The following is a 20362-nucleotide window of genomic DNA, read 5'->3' as shown; positions in this document are numbered from 1 at the left end:
CTTCCTCTTGTGAGCAGGTGTGAGTGGGGAGGCAAAGGGAGACCAACGCCGAGCCCTGGACAAGCTTCCAGTGCAGAGCCAGGCCCCATCAGAATCTTCCGATGGAGGCCTTGAACCTGTTCTGCCTGCTGCCCGTCTTCGCCCAGGGGCAGAACAGCAGGTTTTACACAACTGGCAGAGCTGACTGCTAGGGATCATTCACCCAGTTGCTCAGAATCACTGTTTCTGCCTCAATCTTTCCTTTATCTTTTTAAAATTTATTAGATGCCAGCTGTGGTGTAGTGGGTTAAGCCTCCGCCTGCCACACTGGCATCTGATATGGGCACCAGTTGAGATCCTGGCTGCTCCACTTCAGATCCAGCTCCCTGCTAATGTGCGTTGGGAATGCTGCAGAGGGTGGTCCAAGCCCTTGGGCCCCTATACCCATGTGGGAGACTCAGAGGAAGTTCTTGGCTCTTAGCTTCAGCCTGGCCCAGTCCCAGCCATTGAGGCTGTTTAGGGAGTGAACCAGTAGATGAATAGCTCTCTTTCTCTCTCCCTCTCTCTCTCTGTAACTCTGATTTTCAAATAAATAAAAAATAAATCTTTAAAAAAATTGTGGTAGGGAGTGGCTAGAGGGAAGTGTGTGTGTGTGTGTGTGTGTGTGACAGAGAAAGAGAGAGGAGAGAATTTTCTGTTGGTTCAATCCTCAAATGCTTGAACAACTGGGGCTTGGCCTCAATCCGAGACGACCCTGTGGGTGACGGGGACCCAGCTATGGGTCCTGCTGCATCTCAGGATGTACATTAGCAGGAAGCTGGCGTCAGGAGCCCGAGCAGGAGTTGAACCACGAGCTTGGATAGGGGATGACTGGGCTCTTAACCACTGGGCCAGATGGCTGCCCAGGGGCTGGCTGGCACTGTGACTCTTGCCCCCAACAACTCGGTGGAACCAAAGCCAAGCAAAAAGAGCTTGGGATTGACTGAGCCATATCGTGGTCTGGCTGATTCAAACCAAGGAGCTTTGCTTTTTGACAAGCGGACTCTTCACGTGTGAGAGGCAGGCTCTGTGTGCTGTGCAGGCAAGGACAGAGTCCGGGTCATGAGTCAGTGTCTCGTGGGCATGTCCTCCGAGAGGGCGTGTCCCCATCCTTCAGTGGCCTCACCACTCAGCCTGCTGTCCCGGCTTTCTGTGCTACACCGAACTGTGATTGCTTGTGGTACGGGCTTTCCAGTAAGAGCTATGCGTGAGCAACGCTTTCATCCAAGAGCTTCATTGTGATGGCTATGGGGGATTGATCCTTGAGCTGCACAACAGCGATTCTAAACTCCTCTAGCTAAGAATCATTTTTTAAAAAATCCAAACTTTCCTTCGATCTTCTGCAAACCAGTTGCCTCTCTCGTATCTTCTAATTAAGAAAATAGAAAAAAAAAAAGGTTTCTTGGTGTCAGGACGTTGGTAAATGATTTAAAAATCTTATCAGCCTTTAAGAATGCATCAAAGATGCTGGCGAGTGTGTTAGGGCTGTAGCCCACTTTGCCTTCACTCCAAGGACCTTCCAAGGGGGAGAGACCACAGGGAGAACGGGTAGATTCCCATGTTTTTCTTATTTTAGTTTATTCTTTCCTTGGATCCATTTATTTCTTCTGCAGCCCTTACATTGCTGACCGACAGGGCAAAGTAAAGGCTGTGGATCACACCGAGTGGACTGGAGGGAATCCCAGGCATCCTTTAGCCCGGGCACCTCATTTTACGGATGAAGAAACTAGGGCCAGTAGCAGGGAGGGGCTTGGCTTCCTGCAGGGAGCCGGTCTTGTGATGACGCCAGGGGTGTTCCCGGGCCCCAGGACTGGCACCTGCACCTGCCTCTCAGGGACAGCTGCACATCTCCTACACTGCACTTATGTGTATCAGGCGAATGCTTGTATCAGTGCTCGGACTCTCGTTCAGGCTCAGTTTGGAATCGTATTTTTAAAAAGGCTTTGTTTTTTGTGAGACAATGGCTGGGTTGCCGGCACAAAGAAGGTTCAGTCCTGGCTGGTGGTTTCCTTCCCCAGTGTGCCAGCAGGTGCCTGGGAGAACACTGGGCACGGTCAAGACCTCAGGTGTGTCCACCTGAACGCAGGTGGGGCTGATTCCCCATCAGCAAGTGTCTGTCCCTGGAGCTTGGCTCGCTGCCTTCCCAAGCGGCAGTTGCTATTCCCAGAGTGTCCTCTGGAGGGCAGCCTTGGCTTTCCTGTGTTTTGCAGGTGCTGGACCGAGCCGTGCCAGCAGTACCTGGATAGAAAGGGCCTTTTTGTCACCTAAGTGCAAATGTCATTTTAGCACTTCGCTGCCCACAACACCCTTCCTGGCCTTTATAGGAAATGACAGATTCCTGTGTTCTTTGTCTCCAACACATGCTTCCGAGAGGCATGGTCAGTTATTACGCTTTAAAAGGTTGGAGAGAAAAATGCAGAGACCGCGGGCCAAATACCAGGGAGCACAGAGAACACAAATGAGGTGATGGTGTCACCCAGGTCTGGTGGAACGTGGAGGGAAGAAAGGATTGGCTTTGTGTGCCGTTGCCATTAACAAGCTTTCCCTGCCATTTCTCTTCCATGGGTCAGAGGGACATTGCAACAAGATCGGTACGTGCTCGGCCAGACTGGCACCCTGGCTTCCACTTTTCCCACTTCCCCTCACTCCCAGCTCACGTCCTCCCCTGGCCCTGCCCTGCTTCCACCCTGGCTGTGTGCTCTGAGCACTTGGATCTCTTTGTCAGTTCCTTGAGCTGTTCTTGGCGTGGATGCAGCAACCAAGGGGGGCAGCTCCAGGCACCCAAGTTATGACCAGCAGCAGGTGCCAGGGGAGCAGGACACCTTCAGGCAGGGAGGTCATCAGCCCGGTTTTACTGCCTGCTCCAACGCTGCCTTCTTGCAGCTCTGACAAGTGGCTCCATCCTTCCTGGCTCTTTGAGACAATGAACTTTGCTTTTTAATTACAGTGATGGCTGCTCGCAGCCAGCCGAGCCCACAGTGACCAGAGATAAGGGAACATTCTTCACTAGCTGGTTCTTGTTGGCATTTACCTGTGGTCTCGGCACACCGGATTCCCAGCTAGCTAGCTGCCCCTAGGGAATACTGTTCTGAAACCCTGATGAGGCATGTCCCAAACCCTGCATGTCCTACATGTTGTAGACATAGTACCTTATCCAGGTCTCACGCCAACACGCACTGAGGCAGGTGTCCCCATTTGCATCTCAGGAAACAGACGATTCCACACCTTGCTCATGGCCACATAACTAGGGACAGACAGAGCTGGCTGCACTCCCTGCCTCCTAACATCTACCTACATCTACCTGATTTGCAGAGACAGGAGTGAGCTCACTTTCTATGAAGAATACACGAGAGTGCCGTGCTGCCTCAGTTTCTCCAGGGTGGAGTCTCTGTGACAGACGACAGTATCACTGGCCTCTCTTTTAGCAGGTCCACCCCAACTTGCCATCGGGTATGCCAGGATCACTACATGGGCTGTGTCATTAGCTCGTCATTGGAAATGGAAGTGCCCCCTTCTCTGTCCCTGGGGACTGCTGCAATATCACATAAAGGCCTTCATTTGTCCTTTTACGTCTCCTCATTAAACCAACACTGACAGCTCGGCTCTGGGTAGATGGAGAGGCATGGGACACAGCCTTGCCACGTGCGGGGTCTGCAGGGGAGAGGGCAGGGTCTGTCCTCTTTTTGCAGAGCCACCCCTGGGGAGGCAGACATGGGATCCCTCTGCAGAGTGTTCCTGAACAGAACTGTAAGCCCTGGAGTGGAGAAACGACCTACTCTGCCGAGAGAGCTGTCGTGGGCCCTGCCCCACTATACCTGGCTGTGAACTCTCACGGAGTGAGGCCGGAGGATGAGACCTTCTGTAGGGCCCGGGGAGATGCAGCTTCATGTCAGCGGTGTTGCTGGTCGCTAGCTTCTCAGCAGCCGCCAGCATCTCTGGGGCACATTACTGCTACACCCGAGTGGCACTCGGCCGGTCTTGCGCATGCAGATCCGCTCCCGGCTTGGAATTCTGGCATTTTGAGGACTGCGCACGGCATTGTCCCATCATGGCTCACACGTGCCACCAAGAAGGAGGAGAGGGAAGATGGCATCAGTGGATTCGAACACGGAGGTGGAGGGGAAGGGGGCAGGGAGGAGAAAGAAGCCATGAGAGGGAAAATGCTGTGGGAACTGTGACTGTGAGGCTGCCCCTGTTGCCACACCCTGGCCTCCTGTGCTACCATCCACAGCAAGCCCTGAAGGGTTAATTATTATTATCCCCACTCCACAGAGGAGCAAACTGAGGCCCAGAGTGGCCAAGCCATTGCTCCAAAGGCACGAAGGAAGCCAGAGCTAAGATTTAAACCTGGCAGCCCAGGTCCAGCACCATGCACACCACACAGCCTCTGCAGGTAAGGGCAGCTCCACCAGCTGCCCATCACGACAGCCGCCGGGCTGTAGAAGCACAGGTGAGCAGGAGGGCCTGACTGAGAGCTCAGGAGAAAGCCCTGGGTGCCGCGGCAGGGTCAGCTTCTGGGCTGTGTAGCAGCGGCTCTTCTTTCAAGGCTCAGCCAAGGACCTCAGAGGATCAACCGTGCAGGTCTGCAGGCAGCCAGCGCGTCAGTAGGGGGCGCTCTGTCATTTCCTGCCAGAGGTGGGCACTGGGCAAGAGGCCTCATGCAAAAATCCCGCCAGGAATCCGTGTCTAGGCAGGAAGAGGGATTTAGAAAAGAAGCCCTCACAGCTCACAGAGCTCTCCAGTGCAGCTGGACCCGGGAGAGGCTACTCCTGGGACACCAGGGACCCGCCCCCGAGGAGGTGGGGGCAATGTGCTCCCTCCCAATGACGCCGGGAACTCATCCTGGGATTCCTGTGCACCCCCAGGATAAAGCTGGGATTGCTCCTGTGCCAGCCTGCAGCCAGTCCTGCATTCCGAGGCAAGCGGCCATGTCCGCCTCACCTTAACATTGCCTGTGTGCTGGAGTCTGTGTGATAGCAGGGACTCTGAAGTGCCTGGTACCTAAGCCGAGGATGAAGGGATGTGTTGCTTGGTTACTTCAAGTGAAACGTCAAGTACAAGACTGGTGGAGACGGTGCAGATAACCTGGCACTTTTCAGTAAACATTCTGCCCTGGGTCCTTAGCACAGCAGTAGGGGTGGAGGTCAGCCTAGGCACACGTGTGTGCGTGCACATCCACACACATGCATGTACAGGCGTTCACACCCACCCACATGCACATGCATTCCCTGTGCCTGCTCCTGTGCCACTTTGGGTCTGGGGGAGGCCGCGAGAGTGTGTCAGTCACGCCAGGTGATTGTGCTTTTGAGTGTTCTCCAATCAAGAAGGCTGCCATGCTTACAAACAGTTTGCATAAAGCCTGGTTCATTAAGACCCATAAATTAGCACTGTTTTAATCGATTCCCTAGAGGCAGTAAATAAAGTGACACGAGATGACATCAGAGGGAGAAGTGACACCAGGGAGGTGTTTCCCTGCTTCCCCTTCCTGTCTGCTCGCTGCCTGTCTGGAACCACTGAGGTCTGACAGCCACCGCTCCCCCACACCCCCACACACTCCCTGTCCAGGCTTTTGCCCAAGTCATTCCAGGAAAGCCCAACACCCTGAACGGGCTCCAGGGACTTGGAGTTTGGCCTCCTGAGCTGCCAGAGTGGGTTGTGCCTGCCCAAGGAGCAGGTATGATCAGACCCGCCAGCTCGGGGTAGCGACTTTGCTAATCATGGAAACAACTTTAATTGTGAAATCAAAGGCTCAATGCTTCCTTGAAGCCATTTCAGCCGGTGTGTCGGTGACGTGGCCCCTGGCCTTTAACAGACTACTTGGCCACGGTGAGGAAGCTGGTGTTTGCTGAGGCACATCCCAGGCCAGGCTGTGCTCTGGGGGTCCGCGCGTGAGGTCCTCCCCGAACCCCATGGCCTCACATCAATCACCTTAGTCTAGCAGAAAGGCGAGGATGGTGCTCGGGCTCACAGGGCTTGCAAGCAGTGGAGCTGACGTCGAGAGCCCTGTGTGTGTCCCCTCTGCAGAATTATGGTGGCATCCTAACGTCTGTGACTTGGTCCCCGGAGAACCAGGCGGCGGCCAGCACCGCTCCTTCCATAGCCCCTCTCCCAGCACGCAAGCATAATTCAGCGTTCTTGTAGATTTGTGTGTTCCCTCTCAGCAGCATTTGCATTTCAAGGAAGCCCTGACTGTGGAATAAAAATATTTGCCCCATATTTTTATGTTTTGCTTATGCTCCCTCCCCCAGTGCCTCGAACTGTGCACATTGCAGAGGCTTGAGACATTTGTTATCGAACGAAAGAAAGCCACGTCCGTCTCCCTGGCTAGGTTGGGAGGAATCTTTTAGATGGAGGAATTAAAATTTCAGTGTGTTGCTCCCAGGAACTGTTAGTAAAATGGTGCCTTCTTATCTGTGGTGCCATCTATGCTCCCAAAGCCATCTTAGGCTCGGCCCCCCACCCCCCATTGCCACCTTGCACAGTAAGCTTTGGTCCTAAGCCCCATGGCCCAACCACCCTAATGGGATTCGCTGCTCCTGGTTCCCTGCCTGACCCCTGGCAAAGGTCTGCTTCCAGCACACCTGCTCTCTCTCCTGATCTCTTACTCTCTCGTCCTCTCCCCTGGCCTGCCGGGCTTCCCTCACCCGACAGCAAATCTTCCGGTGTTTGGTGTGTTTTGTGGCAGCCTTACAGGAACCCCTTAAATCACCCGCCTAAGGCAGCGACTCACTTCACTTGGCAAGAAAACTGAACTTGTGTGCGGATAGAAACCCCAGGGCTAAGTCCAAGACACAGGTGTCCCAAGCCCCGAGGAGTAGCTGAATGACAAAAGGGAATAAGAGCACTGAGAGGATGGAGGGAGGGAGATGGGGAAAGGCTGCAGGACCCTGGGGGAGCTGGAGCCTGTGGGTCCCTACTGGTCCAACCAGACCCTGCTATGCCGAGACCCAGGTGGGAGGCCGAGCTTTCCAGGCAGTTGCGGGACGTGGTCAGTAGAGGGCAATAGCGGGCCACAGAGGCCCAGCCTCGCTGCGGTGTCTGGGTGCAGCTGCTCCGTGGGGGAACAGGTGAAGCCTGGAGCCAGAGGGGCCAGCCCCGTGGCTGGCTGGCTGGGAGGAGGTCTGCGGGAGCAGCGGAAGCCAATGGTGGCGCTGGAAGGCACTGGGCTCGATGCGAGAAGAGCCTTGCTCCCCGCTCCTCCCACCCCCTCAGATGGAGGTGACTTGGGCAGGGTGTGGACAAAACCACCTGGTTGGATACGGGAGAGAGCGCTAGGGGCGCCATGCTGAGTTTCCTGCGTCGTGCTGACCGTGCCATGCGTGTCCCTAAGCATCGGGGAGGGTGTTGGGGTGTCCACGGGGGTCTGGGGTGGCGGCAGGCAGAAGGCGGCTGAGCACCGCAGTCACCTTCCTCCTGCATCCCAGCGCATCTCCGCCTGTCCAGACCGTGGCTGACCGCTTCCATGATCCGGTGCCCTGAGGTTCAGACTCACCGGAGCCAGGGCACCAGCGCTGCTCGCAGTTAGCAGCTCCAGGCCGGAGCAGGGAGGACGCAGCGTGCCCCAGGCTCACCCTTACTGTCACGAAGGCAGGATCATATTCCCTTGCATGTGTGTAGGCTCACCCTTTCTTTATCCATCATCTGTCCGTGGGCGTTTGTTAACAGGGTCCGATCTCACACTAGCATGCTTAACATGAATCAAAACAAACCGCCACCAGAGGTGGACATTGAGCCCAGCGGTCCTGTGCCCACCCTGTCTCCCCCGTGCTCCACCAAATAGTTCGCAGGACATTCTTTGAGCCGCGCTTCTAGTGCAAAATGTTCATGATTGATGATCTGTCTTCCCCGAGACTCAAGACACTGTTTAAACCTTGATAATTACAGATAGTCATACTTCCTGCTTCAAATAGCTCTCGACGTCTCTGATGGTTTCTGTCGGGTTCCTGACTACTTTGGCAGAGTGAACTTTTCTTGTGGACAAAGTTTCATGTATTTCTTTCTCCAGAGAGCTCCCAGGAATCAGGAGACCTGAGTGTTTTAAGGAGAGCACCCCAGATATGCAAACCCTGGCATCCCCAGTCCTCGTATTGGAAGGTACAAGCATAGCAGGTAGGAACACACCTGGCTGATTGCCATTCTGGTTAGCCAATGTCCTTACAGACTTTCATTGATCTGAGAGCCTTTGGGTGGCTCATCCCATATCTGTTTTTCATCACTTAAATATCAGAGGCCGACCACTTTATAAAGAACGGTGGTTTATTTTGGCTCACGGGAATGGAGGTGCAAAGTCCAGTGGCCACGTCTGGTGACGATTTCCTTGCTGGCTGAGTCCGAGGCGAGGAGGGCATCACGGACAAGAGGCAGAGCACAGGCATGTGTTCATGTCTCTCCTCTCACTCACCAGGTTTCACTCAGGGGTTCTCCACCCTCATGATGTGATCAAATCCTACTCACAACTCAAAGACTCCATTCCTGACACCATAATCGGATAAAGTTTCTTCCCTTTTCTACATCCCAGTGGGAGCTACATTTCAGTGAAGAGTTGGGGGGGGGGATGCCCCAATCATATGAAAACTGTAGACATCCCTCCTGCTGATGGCTAAGAGTAGGCTGAGGATATGTGAGGTAGAAGCAATAGACTTTTATGTAGAAGGGGAAGGGGTTTGAGAAAGAGAAAAAATAATGGGTGGGAGAGAAGTAGAAGAGGGTGGAAAGTCAGAAAATGGAGCAGGAGAAGACGATGGACGATGAGAGAAGGGGAACGGGGAATGGACACGATGTGTCTCACAAGACATTTCAGTGCCATGGACCACTTCCAATAACCCAGTACCCTGTGGTCTCAGTGTCTGACACCAACTCTCCTTGTGACCATCCCTCATGGTTCATTCTGACTTCTCTTTTCTTTTCAGTCTTGGAGTCTTGCTTTTAATTTTGTTATCTACCTGATGCCTGAACTGAAGGCCCTGATACATAATTAAGGTAGTCAGAGTAGCTCTAGGAACCCAGTTAATTACTACTTGTCATTTTTCAGCATTAGCAGCTCTTAGCAAATAATCATACTGAGCTTTACAGATCACTTTTTGGAGGGCACTCACTTGTCTGATTCGTCCTCATGCCTTCTTGGTCAGCTAGGTAAAATACACACCCATATTCCAGCACGGAGTATGGACACCCAAGGAGTAACCCTGGGATGAGGAGGCTGGCCATTTGTCTGAGAGGTACAGCTGCTCGTTCGTGCACGCTTACATTATTGGCAGCTGTGTAGCCCGCCCTCTCTTGCCTCTCGACCTTTACCTATGCCTTTGCTTTAGCTTAACACACCCTCTGTTTCCACCTTGCCCAGCTTAAATACTATCTCTTTTGCGGTGCTAAGATGTTGTCTCAACTTTCCAAGAGTGACTTCTCCCTCCTGAAAACTTGCCCTTTATCGTCAAGTTAATCTGTTAGTTGCTTGTGCACTTGTCTTAGTGTCTTTGTGGTAGGCAGCTGCTACTATGACCTTATCTCCCAGTATTCCCACCTTTGTTTAAACCCTTCTCATTGAACATGGGCTGGGTTTACTCATTTTCTTCTTCTTTTTTTTCTTTTTCTTTTTTTCTTTTTTGACAGGCAGAGTGGACAGTGAGAGAGAGAGAGACAGAGAGAAAGGTCTTCCTTTGCCGTTGGTTCACCCTCCAATGGCCACCGCGCTGATGCAAAGGCAGGAGCCAGGTGCTTCTCCTGGTCTCCCATGGGGTGCAGGGCCCAAGCACTTGGGCCATCCTCCACTGCACTCCCTGGCCACAGCAGAGAGCTGACCTGGAAGAGGGGTAACCGGGACAGAATCCGGCGCCCCAACCAGGACTAGAACCCGGTGTGCCGGCGCCGCAAGGCGAAGGATTAGCCTGTTGAGCCACGGCGCTGGCCTCATTTTCTTCTAATGAGTAGGCTGTGGCAAGTGTGATGGATGCCAGTTCTGACACTAGCTAATACAAAGATGGCTTCTGATGAGCACTCTCTCAGATTGTTTGCTCTGGAGGAAGCAATTGTCATGCAGGGTGGGCCACATGGCAAGGGATCATGTCCTTGTGAGTGATCTTGGAAATGATTGCCCCCACTTGAACTCTTGGATGAGACTTCAGGCCTGGCTGACGGCTTGACCACATGCTCATGAGAGACCTAGAGCCAGAGACACCCAGCTAAGCTGTATCCGGATCCCCATATCAAAGAAAGGGTGGTTGCCAGGGCTTGAACATATCCCCAAGGTTCATGTGTTGGAAACTCAGTTCCCAGTGCAACACCACTGAGGGATGGACCCTGTAAGAGGGGTTTAGGCTGTTATTGTTGGAAAGGGTTTGTTACCATGGGAGTGAGTTTTCATAAAAAGATGAGTTTGGTCCTCTTTGCTTTTCTCTTTGCCCTTCTGCCTTCTTCCATGGGATGATGTAGTGAGAAGGCCCTCACCATTATAGCCCCTTGATTTTGGATTTCCCAGCTTTCAGAACCCAAACCAAGTGCATTTCTGGTCATTGTCAATGACCAGACTATAGTGTTCTGTTATATCATCTCAGAGCAGAGCAAGATGGGGATATGATAAATACTGGCTGTTTATGGCACTGGATGTGGAACAATTTGTTGTACATGGATACATCATCAGTCTGGTCCTCCTAGGCTATAAATTACCTGCAGGCTGGGCTCCTTTCTTCATCTTCCATCACACCATCAAGCAGGATGTTTTGCATGAGTGGGAGGAAGAAGTGTTCCCCTTGCACCTGTAGCACCAATGAGGAGGATTGGAATTAAACACAATTTACTGGACTTCATATCAGTCTTCCCCGATAGCAGAGGAAGGGCTGGTCCCGGTTACTCTTGTGACTCCTGTAGGGGAAGCGGGGCCTAGAAGAACCCAGCATGTAACCTCAGGGGAAGACCATTGCTTCCCTTGGCTTGTGCTTGTCTCTCAGGTGGACGGGTGCAGACACCAGCTGTAGCTCTCTCTGATAGGGTGGATGAAGCAAAATGGGAGCCACAGTCTTTGCCTTCACCCCTGGCACTAGTTCTCTCATGTCCCCTCTTCTCTCCCCACCTGTGTTTGCAAGCAGGCTCCTCGGTGAACCTGAGACAGCTGAGGACCCAGGATTTAGTCCAAACAAGAAGCTACCAAGAGGTCCCCCTCTTGCCAGAGAGATGATGCTGTTTCCCACGTGTCCCAGCCCAGTTTGTGCTGCTGTATCAGAATAACACAGACTGGGTCATTTACAGACAATGGTGGTCAATTTCTCTTGGTTCTGGAAGCTGGGAGGTTCAGGATTAAAGTGCCAGCAGGGTTGGTGTCTGGCACGGGCCTGGTCTCTGCTTCCAAGATGGCACCACGAATGCCGCTGCATCCTCCCAAGGAAGCAGTATCACCCTTCTGGGGAGAAAGAATCACTCCCATGAGCCCTGCTAGTAGCCAGAGCCCTCTTGCTTTAAACACGTCCCGTTAGACCCCACCTCCCAACCCTGTTGCACCTGGGATTAAGTTTCAACTTGAGTTCGGAGGAGATAGAAACATTAAACATGTTTAAACCATAGCACCGAGAGGCAGAATAGGATCACCGTCCTGTCCTGTTGGAGAGAGGAGTTGTCCGAGAGCTGGAGCAGGTTGAGAGGTGGTGGACATCCCTGTGTTAAAGCCTGTTTGCAGAAGTCAGAGCCTGCACACCCTCTTCCTAGGGGCACAGAGCAAAGGCAAAGCTAAGTGAAAGGTACAACCACTGTTTCTCTCAGACCATCTTGTTCTTTTGAGAGTTATTCAACCATCCTGTAAGGATTCCACTACGTCGGATGATTTGGGCAGGTTTAGTGACACCTACTCAGAGAGGTGTGGCCACTGTAAGACTTTGCAGTCATCTTGCAAGAGATTGGATGAGCAAGATTGAAGGACAGACTGCATCTACCTTCGCTCCCTTTTCTCCTTCTACCCTCCCATCCCCACCTCAACTCTTGGGTGTGCTACGAGAAGTCCTGTTACATGACTGCTCAAGTTCCTTATTTTATCATAGACTAGTGGATAATGAACAGCTGTTGACTGGACTCTTTGGTGTTAGCCTACAGGGGACGTTGGAGTGGGCAGTAGTCCCAAATATCCCAAGGCACAAGGGGCAGGGTCATTGAATCCCCCAATTTCTCTCTCTAGTTCTGTGTTTCGCAAAGTGAGAGTTATCACATTATAGGAATGTGCATCTGTAGAGTGAGTCAATAATTTTTAAAAATATTTAAATGCTTTACAGATTTTTTGGCTTTGAGCTTGAGTATACGGGGCCGTGTCAAACAGAGGTAGGTGAATTTATGTTCAGAAGCTAACCCTACAAATATGATGAAAACCCTTACTTTATTTTGCTCTGTGAGCTTGCTATCACTGCTGTAGCTAAAGTTATCATGTAAGGAAAAGAGATGTTCTATTTGTCCAATATGTTCTCATTTGTTTCCTGCCAATGTTTTGCAATATTGTGAACATATTTGGGGTGTGTTTGTGTGTGTGTGTTTTAATTAAATCTGGCTTTGTCAGGCTAACAAGTCTCTCGTTATTGGCAAATATGGTAACACTAATGTAATGTGCTACTTACTTGATCACAGAAAGCTGAAGGGTAAGATATTTTGCAAGGGGAAAGACTCCCTTTTTATTTTTTGGTCCCTTATGAAGATCTTATTGAACAATATCTTAAAATTGATCATGTCAAGGAGAAGTTTAGAAAAACTCAAAAAAGAAAGAAAACGACGCAAAGAAAGCTTTACAACAAACTTCTTTAGCCTCAACAAACACAGATGGAAAGAACAATCCACAAGAATTATCTTCATTATTCCACAGCAAGCAGTCAAGGCTTATACCTCTTCAGGGTAATGAGCAAAACTTTGAACTTTGCATTGTACACTGCCAGGCGTCAGTACTTAAGGCTCAGGCAAACAATGTTGTACAATTGCTTTAGGGAGTTGCTAGGATAATACCCCAGCTTGTATTTCTGAGTAGACTTGATCCTGCCTTCCCAGACTGCATTTCCCAAAGCAGAGGCCAGGAAAGCATAAAACTAGATTAAAATGGGGATCCTTAGGGGGAGCACATCAAAATTCTCACCATGCCTTCCTCCCTCCCCTTTTTGGAAAACAGAGGGTGGACATTCAGGGAGGGGCTGTGCCAAGTTAAGATAGTGGTATTTACTGGAGGTCTGTACAAGCCCCTTGGAGCTCATATTCAGAATATGCCAATATTCAGGCAGAATCTATATGCAACTCCTCTAAACATTGAGAAGAGTTGACCACAGAGCAATGTACCTCAGAGGAAACTTCATAGCTTTGGAGTCAAGTGAACTTGGGTTTGTATTTCAGCCCCGTAACTTATATAGAACGTTATTCAGCTTCCAGTCTCCATTTTCCCACCTGCAAAGTGGGTGACCTAACAGAGATGGATGTATCATGCTTCATAAATCAATGTCTGGTGAGGAGTAGATGCTCAGTGAGCAGGACGCTGATAAGGATATATGGTCACTCTAATCAAACAGGGTCATTTCAATGAATGGTTGAATCCACGCTTTTAAAGCTAATTAGAAGTTTTAAAATCTGATGGAAAATCAGGTTGGGTATGTGTGGGTATGCAGTTTTAATTACCAAACTATTCAGGCCAATCATTTGCCATGAAGGTCTGTAATGCTCATCAAATACTTGCTTTCCTGCTTGGATTTCTCACATATTGACTCAAGGCAGCAATGCAACTCTAATCTTTGAAGTCCTTAGCTAACTTCAGAGGCATCTGATTCTCCTAACCTTAGAACATTGGAAGAATTCGAGTGTATAAATTAAACTGAGTCAAGCTCATGTCTATTTCATCTTAGGATTTTCTCCCAAAATGTAGAGATATCATAGGGTTAGGATAGATCCTGTGTCTCTGCAGTGGTCTGTTCTGTTCTTTTTTTTCCTGGAAACTCAGCCAGACTATGTTTCCCAGCCCCTCTGTGATCAGGTGGCACCATGTGACTGATTCCCAGCCAGCGGGTTGTGAGTGAGGATATCACATTCTACCTCCACCTTCCCTTCTGGCTCACTGGGTCTCTCCAGGTTCACTTTTTCTTTGCAATCTTGAATGCAGATGAGTCCAGGGACATGTAAGAAGCCGATGTTGAAAGTAGCAGAGCCTCCACCACTTTTGTTCACCTGGTCTCTGAATAACCACATAGCAGAGGCCAGCTTAGTAAGGTACTCATTGCTCAGGACCAAGAAGTGAGCAGAAATAGAGCTTTTGTATACTTGGGACTTATTGGTCACACCAGTTAGCTTATCCTACAATACATACTTTTTTGACAGGGATACTGTTAAGTTTTAGACATCCAAATACTACACAGTTGTCAGGAACAGGATGTCTTCTGGGTTCTGTGAAGGAATTGAGATCAAGGCTCTTTAACACAACTCGAAAAAGCTCATTTTCTCAGCTGGCCATATCCATGGATGTTGAAGCTTCTTTTCAAGCCTATTGAGATGGTTTCTCCTTCTTCCTTGTTTGGAAATGAACAAATTACTCCAAGAGCAATAATTTCCATGGTGGTTGCTCCTGTTTTTCAGGATGAAATTAAGAACAGTGATGGAGATCAGAGCAAAACTGATGGCTGAGGGTGAAAGAGACAGAGAGAAAGAGTACAAGGAGGGGTCCACTTAGCCTTGAGAGGGGTCAAGGTAGCAGGAGCAGAAGGTATGTTGTCCAGGACGGGGCTTTGGCATGTCAGGTGTGTGACACTGGAAAATCACTAAGATTCTCTGGACCCACTTTTTTGATCATGAAAGGGACCTAGCTGGATTGATGTCTAAGATGCTCTAATCCTGAATATCTGATTCCAAGTTGTAAGAGTTAGAATTGAATGTGTTGATAGCTCTTCATGGATCACATAAGAAACGTCGGAATTTCCCAGGCTCCCTCCCCTGCGTAGACACTGCGTGGCTCCTTGTACACATGCTACATGCACAACAGCATTTTCCAGGACTTGGCGGTGATGCTCAGAGCCACATGAGCAGAGCTTCTGGGGTAGCTACTTTCAGTTTTAATTGAAATGAAGCAAAGTAGCAGCTGTTTGGTATTAGAAGGAATTTTAAGCTGCATTCCAGTTCCACCAAGGGAAGGAGCAAAGCAAAGGCAACACCGTTTTAAGCCAGTCAATCTAAAGCACAGGAGGCTGCCTGCATTGCCTCTGCAAGTGGCCACCCCCTGGCGCAGGCTCTTATTTTCCTTCGAAAGCGGGATTGGCAATGAGTTAGCATAGGTAGAAGATGTGTGGGCTTTGGAAACACTAGCTTCTTAGCTCATCTTCGGTGCCCTTGCCATAATTCAGAGTTCTTTGTCTGAGCTTGTTTTCCATTAGTGGGAGAGAGAGAGAGACCATAACAGGTGGAGGTACAAGTGCATCTTGTTTTCCCACAGCAGCAAAACTGAACTTCACAGTGAAGTTTGCACCTAAAGGCATTCGGGCTTGAATGACCGAGTCCTGCAAGCCTAACAAACACCGCGAAGAGGAGCGTGCTGGGTGCTGTGTGCAGCCTCTGATCCTGACTGGCCGCTGTGGCCAGGGCTGTCCGTGGAGGTATTTACAGCTGCCCCATGCCGATTTGCTTTTAGAAGTCCAGTAATGTCCTCCACTCAGATGCTCCTGTTTATCCTGATTCTGAGGCTCCTTGTGCTGCTCTACCCTGTTCTGTGTGTGTGTGTGTGTGTTCCCTAGCTCATTCAGCTGTTTGCTGACACTTCTTCAGTCAGACATCTTAATGGGCGCTGGAGATCCAGGGCCAAACAGAATAAATTTATTCCTCGCCCTTCCCGACTGGTGGAGAAAACAGACACCAAAGCCAAGTATTTACAAGTGTAATGAGTGAAAGGTTTGAGAAGCAAGTGGAAGTGAGCTGAGCCTTGATGGATGAGTGGGAACTGGGCAGGATAGAGGATGGGGGAGGCATGGGAGTGTGGGGATGGCTTCAGCAGAAGAATTTACGCTGAATGGGTTTGGCAGACTTGTATGTGGTCATTTCAGGGGCTTTGGTGCTCAGGTGTCCTTGGAGTGTGAGCAGAAGTCCGGGGAATGGGAGACACGGGGCTAGAGGAACCAGGAGTCTGAGCCCAGAGGCTTTGTGGGGTAGTTTTTGGGGTTTAAACAGGTAAGTCAGGTGCCCTGATTGTCTCTTAGAGGGGTCAGCAGGGTGGGGAAATGAAGCATGGAAAGGGAGCAGCACTTTTCATGATTCTCCCTGTGGAAGACCTGCCCGTGAGCCCCTCCCCTCTGTGGACCCTCCTGAGTCCCACTCTCAGAACGCCCTCTTGTGAAACTATGCTACTGTCTGCCCTGCCATCCCAGTGGAGTACGGCCAACTTGTTACTCTGTCTGGTGTTTTTCTCCATGAACTGCCTTTCCCCTACACATCTCCAGAAGGAGAGGGAAATGTCTATATGTTTTTTTTTTTTTTTTTTTGACAGGCAGAGTGGACAGTGAGAGAGAGAGACAGAGAGAAAGGTCTTCCTTTTTGCCGTTGGTTCACCCTCCAATGGCCGCTGCGGCCGGCGCACCGCGCTGATCCAAAGGCAGGAGCCAGGTGCTTCCTCCTGGTCTCCCATGGGGTGCAGGGCCCAAGCACTTGGGCCATCCTCCACTGCACTCCCTGGCCACAGCAGAGAGCTGGCCTGGAAGAGGGGCAACCGGGACAGAATCCGGCGCCCCAACCAGGACTAGAACCCGGTGTGCCGGCGCCACAAGGCAGAGGATTAGCCTGTTGAGCCACGGCGCCGGCCCTATATGTCTTTAAATCTTTAGCATCTTGGGACAGCGCCTTGAACAAATCATTGAGTCTCACAAGGAACCTCAGAGATCATGAGGTCCTTTGCATTTGATGGATGAAGAGCTTGGGTGGAGAAACGAGTGCCTGCTTGCTTCTCTCTGCTGCTGGTTTGTTATCCTTCCAGGGGATTATTTTGTGTGCCGATTATTGTTATCTACCCAGAGGATTATTTGTGTGCCGAAGATGATGAATTAGAGATCTAAGACTTTGTTAGAGGAACATCCTCCTGTTATTATTGCAGTTGAATGGGTGACGCGGTTCTCTGAGGATTAAGGAATGAGTCTTGTTTATTAATACCCATTTTTGTGAATAACAAAAGGCCGAGTTAGTGTACTTTGTCTTCCTCCCATGAGAAACCCCAGTAAATTCTACAAAATGTTTGAGCTTGAAGATGAAGTTATGTATGCAGTATAATAACAGCAGCTAACTGAATCATGTCTCCCTCCCTTTCCATCCCTTCCTTCTCTCTCTCTTTCTTCTGTGAAGACAGATCATAAATGGATCAAGCTCTCAGTTGGAGAATAAAATACGGAATATATTCTTCCTAAGCCATGAGCGGCCCCATATCACCTTATGTCTTTACTGATCACTCCTATTCTCCCACAAATAAATTTTGGGTCTCTCCCAGTGCCCTCAAAATGTGGGACAAAGGATGCAGGCTGTGCAGAATGCAAATTATCTGCCCAACCAGGACATACAGGAATTTGAGATGACAATTTCTTTACCAAGATCTTAAGGCTTAAAACCTTTGCAACCTCATTACATGCTGATGCCACAAATGTCCTGTGAAAAACTGGAATCAATGAGTGGAAGCTAGTGACCTGCACCAGTTCCTGCTCAAATCCAGGCAGTTGTCATAGGGAATGTGTATGGCTTCTGCCAGGTTGTCTGATTTTCCAGAGTTATAAAAAATCAGGATTTTTATGTAAAATATAGCAAATGTGAAATAATGGCTATGGCTTAAGAATTAAAAACTCCATGCAGGCAAGCACATACATAAACAAAACACTGTAGACTGGTCTGAAATATTGTTAGTTTACAATTTCTGCCCACAAACCTTCCAGAAACTTCAAGTTTCATGATAAAGATTAGTCAATCTACTAACAATGATTTGGGGCTGTTTTGTGTGCATGCTAAATATTATTCAGGATACTTAAGGGAACTGACAGAAATTAAAGACATGCTTTAGCCCAGGATAAACTTTCAGTCTGGCTGGGTAGCATGAAAACATAGAACATAGAAAAACATAACTAACAATTTAAGTCTCTGTGTAACTGAAAACAGACAACCTGTAAATTAGATGAGGCCATAGATCCCACCCTTCAAGGCTAAACTTGCATGAGTCATAACATTTTCTGCAAAACTCCTATATTTCTCAACATATTCACTTAGTTCACTACAGTGTAACTAAGAATTTGCTTGATCCTTTCAAAATTCAAAACCTTGAGGTCATGACTGACACAATTTGTATTTGTACCTCTGACATTTAGCATAATAGTGATAGTTGAAAATTAAATGTTTGTTGAATGAATCAATGTTAAATGAGAGCCTATGGGAGTAATTGATCATTACAAACGATTCATTAAAAGGGGAATAAATAGTGCCAGATGGTAAGGGAATGTGACATTTCTGGTTGGATTCTGATGTCTCTGAGTAGGATTTCTATATGTGGACAGCCTTATGGGGGGCATTTTGGGTGGGGAACAGTATTAATGAAGTTATGATGAGATTAAATAGATTGCTTTGGAACTTAGCATTCCATTTTATCATAACTTTATTTAATGTGGTTCTGACATGGTATAAACATTGCAGCTCATTACTGAACTGTACAGCTCATAATTGCAGTGTTGTATGTCCACACATTTCTGATTGTTCCCAATTTGGTCCATTCGCACATTTGGTAGCAAGCCTGTAACCTCCAGGGAGGTGAGGCTGTGAGAGGGGTCATGCCCATTGTAACAGCAACTTTTTCCTTCACCCACTGATTGATTGGAAAATGAATACTGAATGAAGGGAAATGTTTTATTTGCTAGGGGTAATTTTGAATTACTCATATTACTCTCTGTAGTGCTGATAGGGAATAATTCTTAGGGCTGATGTAGGAAATCACTAAGTTTTAGGGATCAGACTTTATTCTTTAAGCATTTTTTTCTATGTCATGGTTATTGGCTGTGCTCAAGATGTCCCTGTGGTGAAATCCTTCCCTGGGAATGGTGCCTCTTCTACACAACATGTCCAACAAGGAATTGGGTTAAGAAAACTGGGATTGAGCTTGCTAGTATTTTTTGGGTACTGTGGGGCCAGGTACATCTTGTTCATGAAATTCTGTCCTTGAGATTTTCTTTGCCTCTTCTCTGACTGCAGAACCTTGTTCCAGAAACTTCTTGAAAAAGGGGGCCAGTGCAGTGGCTCACTTGGTTAATCCTCCACCTGCAGCCCCAGCATCCCGTATGGGCACCAGTTCTAGTCCTGGTTGCTCCTCTTCCAGTCCAGCTCTCTGCTGTGGCTCAGGAAGGCAGTGGAGGATGGCCCAAGTGCTTGGGCCCTGCACCCGCATGGGAGACTGGAAGGAGGGACCTGGCTCCTGGCTTCAGATTATAGTAGCTCCGGCCATGGCAGCCATTTGGGGGCTGAACCAACAGAAGGAGGACCTCTCTCTCTCTCTCTCTCTAATAAATAATAAAAAAATTAAAAAAAGAAATTCTCTATAAAGCAGAAACAAAGATACAAGTAACAGACCAGATCATGGTTTATTGTAGGCTATTTTTTAGTGATTATGATAAGAGTATTTTAAGAACCTTAAAAAAAATAAGTTCCTCAGTGAGTTTAAGGGCTTATTTTATAAACTGTAACTTTATATATATTCATGTATATAGCAAGTGATCAATCATTCTGCCAAACATCTTGTACTAAATGTGCTAAGGAACTAGTGAATCAAATATTTTGAAAGTATAGACATATGTAACATTGATTTTCAATGTTTGGACCACATCAACGATCTACTCAAGGAAAATAATTTTATACTGATGGATTTCCATATGCCTTATTAATAGTTGACAGGCAAAACAGTTGTTACATTTGTTGCTGATCTATTCCCTTTTACTCTCTGTATCCTCAGTTCACTGAGTCCTTAGTGACAATATTAGTAGTAAAAGAATTGTAATACTCATTATCTGTTGAGCATTGGCAACATTTTGCTTTTGCTTAATTGGGTTTTCCCTTCAGGTAGTGAAAACATTTCTGAGGCTGTTCAGGAAATAGATTGTTGATACCAATGCAATGCCACATGGGAAAAAAACAACCCAACAGCAAGAAGAAACCACAGAGAAGGAGGCGATAAGGGGATAAGGGTGATGAGGAAGTGAGTCATAGTGCAGAAAATACTAGAAGGGAATGGAGCATAGGGAGCTGGATTCTGATTAAATTCTCTGTGTCTTTGTCTCTGAACCAGGGATAACAACATCTGTCTCTCACAGAAATGTGAACAATTAAGTGGATATAAATATTTGGAAAGCCCACA

The sequence above is a fragment of the Lepus europaeus genome, chromosome 8 (assembly GCF_033115175.1).
Source record: "Lepus europaeus isolate LE1 chromosome 8, mLepTim1.pri, whole genome shotgun sequence".
In the NCBI taxonomy this organism is placed as follows: Eukaryota; Metazoa; Chordata; class Mammalia; order Lagomorpha; family Leporidae; genus Lepus; species Lepus europaeus.
The sequence above is the reverse complement of the archived record's forward strand: the minus strand, read 5'-3'. Positions refer to the sequence as shown.